Source organism: Phaseolus vulgaris, chromosome 7 (assembly GCF_000499845.2).
Source record: "Phaseolus vulgaris cultivar G19833 chromosome 7, P. vulgaris v2.0, whole genome shotgun sequence".
NCBI lineage: Eukaryota > Viridiplantae > Streptophyta > Magnoliopsida > Fabales > Fabaceae > Phaseolus > Phaseolus vulgaris.
The window spans coordinates 11737281-11745567 of record NC_023753.2 but is presented as its reverse complement, the minus strand read 5'-3'; the positions used below and the strand labels follow the sequence as shown (position 1 = coordinate 11745567).

Here is an 8287-nt window from a genome sequence, read left to right as displayed (position 1 = left end):
TATAAGAAAAAAAATTAATACATCCATCACTTTTGAGTTTTAAGTTGAAGATAATTTCATGAAGTCTTATATGATTGGCTCATGATGTATTCAATTTTCTTATTATATCTTAGAAAAATCCATAAAGTTGTATAAGAGTCACGTAACTCCTTAAAAAAAATGTTTAACAAAAGAGAGGTAACATGTAAAAAAAAAAAAATAAGGTCATCACTATGGATCATAAAGATAAGGAAGATTTATTTTTTCTTTTCCTTATTCGTTTCTTTCCATTTTTCTCCTTATTAAAAAAATGTTAAATATGTTTTTCATCCTTGTAATATAATATAAAATTGGTTTTTTGTCTGATTCAAATTTTGTATCATCTAAGTATTTGTAATATGAAAATGATTGGAATAAATATTTTATATATAAAATTGGTTCAATTTGAAATTACATTTCATTAACCAATTAAAAGTAGTTGAAGTAGTCATTAGTTTGCTATCAAAATAACAATAAATTTTGAACAAGAAAAAAACTATTAATCTTTGAAAAAAACTATCGATCATTTCGCATACAAAATAATCAATTATAATTATTTCCATATTACAAGTATTTGGTCTAAAGTTTTGACCAAAAACAAAACCAATTTTTTGTTATAATACAGGGACGAAAAAACATATATAACCTTAAAATTTTTATCAAAGACATATTTTTTTAAATATTAATCAAAGACAAATTTATCAAAGACATATAGTCATCAGTTTGCAATCAAAATAACAACGAATTTTGAAAAAAAAAACTATTAATCTTTGAAAAAAACTAACAATCATTTCGCATACAAAATAATCCATTATAATTATTTTCATATTACAAGTATTTGGTCTAAAGTTTGGAAAAAAACGAAAAAACATATATAACCCTAAAAAAATTATCAAAGACATATTTTTTAAAATATTAATTCGTAGAAAGAAAATATGAAGTTTTGAAAATTTTCAAAACTTAGGTTTGAAATTTAGTTATTAAACATTTTGAAAACTAAAATTCTAAAAATTATAAGTATAGTGGTAAATAGGATGTCAACTAGATTTAGACAAATTTTACCGATAAAAAAAAATTTAAAATACAATTATCAATAAATAAATTGGAATATATTCGTCTTATATAAATATAGAATAATTTTATTTAAAAATCAACTAAAATAAATATGTAATCTAAAACAAATCTGTAAAATAAAATAATAAATCTTAATACAAGTAACTCAAAGCAAATAATCTTTTAGAAAAAAAAATATAAATATAAAAGGATATTTGAGTATAAATATGTGAGTGGTTAGCAAAAAGAAGTGATCTTATCCAAGAAGAATACGAGTGATTTAAGTTAAGGTATTTTGTTTCCAAATTGTTAAAAATCAAAGTAAAGTTTGAAATATAGATTTTGGAAATATGGTAGAGTAAAAAAAAGTTTGAAAATTAGTTTCATCTACGACTTGACTACTTCAGTAAATTACTACAATATTAGATTCTTCCCATTTGTAATATAAACGAGTTAAACAAATAAATGTTCCATCTCATTTGTTAATTAAATAAATAAACTTAAACTTGGTATTAACTATTAGAGTAGTTTATTTACTTAAATTAATAATGAAAAAGAGGCAATTATCACTTTTAATAATTGTTTAACAAAAACTAAATTTGAAAAAGAAAGTGATGATTCTATCCATCATTCTAGAAGCTACTCTTGTCTTCTAAGCAAATATCATTACTGTAATATTTCATATTTGGTGAATTTTTTTCTGTAAATATTTTATAAAACTTTTAAAAATTCATTTGAAAATAACTCATTTCTTACCATTTTTATAGAAGATTTATAAAATATATTTTTACCAATGATCATTTTATTTTTTCATAAAATTCATGTGTCTAATATCTTATTATAAATTTATTCGTGTTTCATATTACAAAGTGAACTTTAAGTCTAACTCAACTTCAACTCCATAAAACCGGCTTATGGATGTGAGGTTTGCACCCACTTGTATACAATGAAATACTTCAATCTCTAGTCAATGTAGGATTTTCAACACACCCCTCACGCCGAGCATGACAGCTCGTGCGTGGGATAACATATTATGAGTGGTCTGATAACGGCCCGATAGTGAGTAATCTGCTAAGACCAACACTAAATAGTTCTGATACCATATTACGAAGTGAACTTTAAACCTAACTCAACTCCATAAAATCGATTTATGATAATGAAGTTTACACCCTCTTTTATATATATATATATATATATATATATATATATATATATATATATAATGAATTACTCGAATCTCTCTTTGTTTTTAATATATATATATATATAAAATGAATTACTCAAAACTCTCTTTGTTTTTAACATGTCACTTTTGTAAAGAAATAATTGTTTCTTTTTATTCGTCTGTTTAAAAAATTAAGATAAAAGGAATTATTCTTTAATGTTGCTTATTCTCCTCCTTATTTTTACATATTTTACACCAATAATAAATTAGAGAAAATTATAACAAAAAGGCTAAAACATTTTTTTATATAAATATATTTTTTTTAATTTTGAAAGATGAAAAAAAGTTACCTTAAACTTGTATATTATGTAACATGACACTATCACAAATATGCATGAGTATATGGTAAGTATAAAGTACATTGAATACAATTAATTACAGTATTCAGAGTTTGTCCAACAACTTACAGACACAAATTATGGTTCATTTGGTTTGGTGCTTTTCTGTACAAGGAATGAACCAAAGGAAGGACATTGTTTTAAAAATTCTTAAATTGTGCCAACCATCATTTATTTGCATTTCCATTTGATTGAATATTGTTTTCGCATTTCATTTATTACCATAGGATATTATATTGGGGGAGAATGAGGCTTGCAAGTTATGTTTTAATAATACTACTTCACATTCTTTACAAATATTATTTTTTCATTAAAAAAATCATTAAATTATAACTAATTTTAGAAACCAAAATAATTAATAAAGATACTAATTTAAAAATTACTTTATAAATTTTATTAATTAAAATCCTAATAACTAATTTAAATACAATTTAAAAATTATTTTATAATTTTTTATTAATAATAAAAACCACTTTAAATATAAATAGATTTTAATGATAATAAAAATCATTTCCATTTAATTTATTTTTATTTATCATTAAAAAATTATTAAATAAAAATTAATTTTAAAGATAAAAAATAATTAATATATTAACTAAATTAAATATTATTTTAAAAATTAAAAAAATATCTAAAATAATTTATATTATTAATAAAATTTATAAACTAATTTCTAAATAAGATTCAGTTTTTTTTTTCAACTTTGCAATCAATATCAATTTAAATTTTTCCCTTATCAACGTTGACCAAAAATAGTCATAGATAGTTAGTTGAATGTTAACAAAAAGACGACCCACTTTAGTTTGAAAGTAATATTCGTCGACATTTATCAAAAATAATATTCGATTATGACTCCTAAACTTCAACAATAAAGCCAACAATTAATACTTATGTTTTAATAAAATGTTGTTCCAAATAAAATTGAGTTGTGAGATAATGCAAACAGAAAATAAATGAATTTGGGAATATAAAAGATTTTAAATGGGTTTCAAATAAATTTTAGAAATATATAATTTTAATGAATCCAATACTAAATGAATTTGAGAATATAAAAAAAAATTGAATTATTATTTTTTAAATAAATTTTATAATTTTAATGAACCCAATTACTCTCCTAAAAGTTTATACATTACAAGAAAATCATCAAATAGCAACTAATTTTAGAGACAAAAAATAGTTAGTTACTATAGTAACTAAATCATAGACCATTCTAGAGACTAAAAAATATTTTGGTTTCTAAATTAGTTTATATTATTGTTAAATGATTTCTAAATTGGTATCTAATTTTTAAAACATTGGTAACTAATTAAATACCAATTTAAAAACCATTTAACAATAATAAAAATTAATTTAGAAAATAATTTTTTTTTAGTTTCTAAGATGATCTCTAATTTAGTTACTATAGCAACTAATTATTTTTTTATCTCTAAAATTGATTTTTATTTCATGACGTAGTGATAATTTTAATTTATTTTAAAAATTTACCCAAAAAGTACATCTTCTCATAAATAATGTCAATTTTTTTATAAAAATTGTTTACCTTGTTATACTAAATAACACTCAAAATATCCTCTAATTTTCAATAGTCACGGTAACATCCTTAATTTTACCCATATATAATGTAATAAAAGTAAAACAAGCAATATCTAATTACAAATAACATATACTAATTTCTCATATGTGTATCTCAAAAGAAATATCCCTCTTCATAGGGATTTAATATATATACATCAAAAGTTTTAACAACAAAACAAAACATTCAAATAAAACTATCTCAGAGCTCTATCACCTGAAATCTCATCTGCTCCCATGTAAAACACGATCATCACAGATAAAGAAACAAACACAAACAAATAACAGGGTAAGCTATCTATATAAAAAGTTTTGATATAATTTAAATTTCAAACTAATAAGCATAATTCATCCATTCTCATATGATTTCTCAAACCATCAAGTGTCTATTACATTCATAAAATTCATCTTTCATATGTCAGACTTTTACTGACTCACAACACATAGATACTTGACTCTACTTCCGGAAGACTCGTGTATTGAAATTAGCATCCAGAGACCTGCACCTGTCATACTACTGCTGTGAAACCCACACAGCCATGCACATAATTATCTCAATATCTCATCATCTCATCATCTTCATATGACAGGATAAATCCATTTGATATGCTCTGATCAGTTCTTTCAAACCTCAGAATCAGCCAAATGGACCTCCTTCGACTCTCACCAACTGAATAACTTCATCTATTTGATTCCATTATATCAGTAGAGTCAGGATCGTCTCATTCACAGGACACTCACAAATCAATACACCCTAATAACAATCTCAACATGGTATTTCCTTTCCTGAAAATACTACGTCTTGATCACACTTTAACCTCATTACATACATCATTTAACATATCAATGCACCACTCAATCACTTCATATATATAAACTTTCTAAACAATCCAAATATATCTCAAACTTTACTTAAAACACATAATTAATTCCAAATATATGCTCTTTAAATCAATCATCATCTGAAATCACACAACACTTCTCATCAAACATCTCACTTAAGTAATTCAACCAAAATATTCAAAAAGAATAGTTCAACTCATTTATATTATCATTCAAACACTTTCAATTCTCAATCACAAACAGTTTCAACAAATTATTCCCATAACAGATTCAAAATCAACCATTCCAGTCAATATATTACTTTACTCTTCAAGAGAGACAATCCTGCAAGCAAAAACAATTAGAATTGGTGACCACGTCACCTCCACATCCAGAATCTTCTAACCTAGGTTTTATTGAAAATAATAAGACTAGCTTCCCTTACCTGAACTTTAGTTGATGCTCACTAAGAGCTCCAAATCTACCCAAAAGCTTAAAGGTAATTAACCTGCACCACAGAGTCCTAATCAAAATCTAACTATATAACTAGGACCTTGAGTTAACAGAGATTAACCCTAAAGCTAAAAGAGTCACATGTAAAACTCACGTAGACAACCTATCAAGTTCCAAATTTGACTCCAAAAATGAACTTACTCTATTTAGGATTTTGATCGGGCAATCTTGTAGAGTTCATTGGCAGGAGTTCAATGGCAGACTCCGATCGTCAAATCTGATAACTGAGGATGTCAGAATCATAGAGAGAAGGAGAGGAAAGGAAAATGGTACGAAAATAAACTTACTCTATCAGAGATTTTGATCGGGCAGTCTTGTAGTCTTTGCTGCCAGGAGTCTAATGGCGTACTCTGATCGTCAAACAGATGAACGAGGAGGTCAAAATCTTAGAGAGAAGGGAGAGAAAGGAAAAGGGAAACTTGGGTGGTTATTTTAAAATGAAACCTGAATAACTGAATTTTCTATTTATATGTCATTTTCATTTTAATAATAAAATATTCAGGTATCATTTAAAATATATCACTTCTACTCTAAGGTTATTTTCTAGATCCTTACAGTCACCTCAAAAAAGAAACCAGGAACTATTTCTCCATATGATGAACTTAAAGTATTAAAACCTAAAAAAAATACTTAACTTTTGAAATTCATTGTATATGTAAGAAATTTAATATATTTTCTAAGGCACACAATAAAATATATAATTATATTGAGTATATGAGATACTAACCATGAAATGAGAGTGGTATAATGAGAATGAAAAAAAATGAGAAAAATAATAGGAGCAACTCTCTTAACAAATGCAAATAATATCTTTTTATCTTTTTATGAAATGAGTACAACCTAATACCATAAAACAATTACTTATCTTTTAATGTCAAAATAGGACTCGCATTATTTTTTTATACATTTACAATACCTTAATTTCAATCACGGGAGTGGTTGTTGCCCTTTGGACTACTGATATTTCCTACGAGTTTCCTAATAAAATAACACTTAAATTTCATATAATTTTTAAATAAATATCAACTTTCTTTTTGTTTTAATAAATTAATATTCAGTTCCTTTATTTTATTTATAATTTTTTATTTTAAAACTTTTTTTTATTTTGAACTTAACTCTAAGTTGGAAGAAAAACTTTTTAGTTAATTACATGTTTGATTAAAAAATTGAATAAAAAAAACTAGTACTATCTCCCGTTTCTTATTACAAGTTCTAATAAAATATTTCAATAAGATTAAAATATAGTTAATTTAATTGAAAAAATTAAAATTTTCTTACATTAATTTTTTTTCTATATTTATATTCTTTAAATACTATGACTAATTACTTATGTCATAACTTAAAAAAAATTGATATTTTATATATATATATATATCAACTTAAAATGTCTTAAGAATGATTTGAAATAAAAATAAATAAATGTAATTTCGTATACATTTGTTGTTGGGAGTATTATGAATGTTCAAACCTGTAATCTATTGGAATGTTAGGACGATATCAAAGTAATCTAAGAATGAAACATTGGAAAACTACAAAGAAAGTTCTAAGATGTTTATAGGGAACAAAGGATCACATGCTTATATATAGGAAGTATGATTCTATTGAAGTAATTGGATATTCAGGCTTCATATTTGTTAAACGTGCAGATACAAGAAAATCCACGTTTTGCTATGCGTTTCTTTTAGAGGGAGGAGCAATATGGTGGACAAATGTAAAGTAGTCTATCGTTAGTGCATTCACCGTGGAAGATGAATTTGTAGTTAGTTTTGAGACTACAAGTCAAGATAATTGGTTGCGGAACTTTATTTTAGGGCTTGGAATTATCGACATTTCAAGACTTGAAATTGTCAATAGTATTACTAGACCCTTGAAAATGTATTATGATAACTCCACACAAAAAAATTCTATAAGAATAACAAGTAATATAAAGGTGTTAAACATATGGAGTTCGTAAACAAAGAGTGTCAATAGAACATATTTAGCATAACATTGATGATAGTTGGCCCTTTAACAAAAGGGTTTACCACCAAAATATTCATAGAATGTGTTATGAACATGTGTATTATTGTTTGTTCTCTATGATTACATGAATAATTGTTTTGAGTAATGTAAATAGATAATGTCTTCACTAAAGACATTGGATCAATTATAAGCTCTTAATCATGTCTATATTAGTTAGAAGTCTAGTTTGTGCTACTTGGAAGGGAGTATGTCAATTAAACGATGTACAACTGCCATAACTCAAATTAGTTCATATTCTTAATTAGGAAATTATGATGTACTCAATAAAAAGAATGTTTTAATCCCTTAATACATGTTACGTTTGTTTATTGGTTCATAAAAGTATACAATGTCACATGAGCCAAATGGGAGAATGTAAGATTTTGGTTCTCATGTGAGAGACACTTGACTTGTTAATTAAAGGGACTAATGAGTAAATAAATTAATAAAGGATAATAAAATAGTAATTGGTTTAGTGAGGAGCAATTTCTTGATTATGACTATTATTTGATAGGTCTTGTAGAATAATATGGTTACATTTATATAAATTACTAACGCAAAAATAAGGTCCCCTCCTTGACAAATACATATATTTCTTTGTCTTAAATTCACAAGTAAAAGAAATCCTAGAATAATGAGTCAAAAGGAGTGAAACCTTGAATTGACATTCATCTAAATCGATGCTCAGAAAACTTAGGATTTGTTTGTTTCTATAGATGTATTGTTCACAACCAAAAATGTGAGA

The 8287-nt window shown here is 25.0% G+C and overlaps 1 long non-coding RNA gene across 1 annotated transcript; it reads right to left on the bottom strand.

Annotated features, from left to right (window-relative positions):
• Nucleotides 1-4545: 4545 nt before the first annotated feature.
• LOC137828610 (uncharacterized) lies at nucleotides 4546-5765 on the bottom strand. The gene is made up of 3 exons (XR_011083917.1): nucleotides 5683-5765; nucleotides 5474-5536; nucleotides 4546-4890 (listed from the first exon to the last, which is right to left on the bottom strand). It is a non-coding gene; the product is annotated as an uncharacterized lncRNA (long non-coding RNA).
• Nucleotides 5766-8287: the final 2522 nt, after the last annotated feature.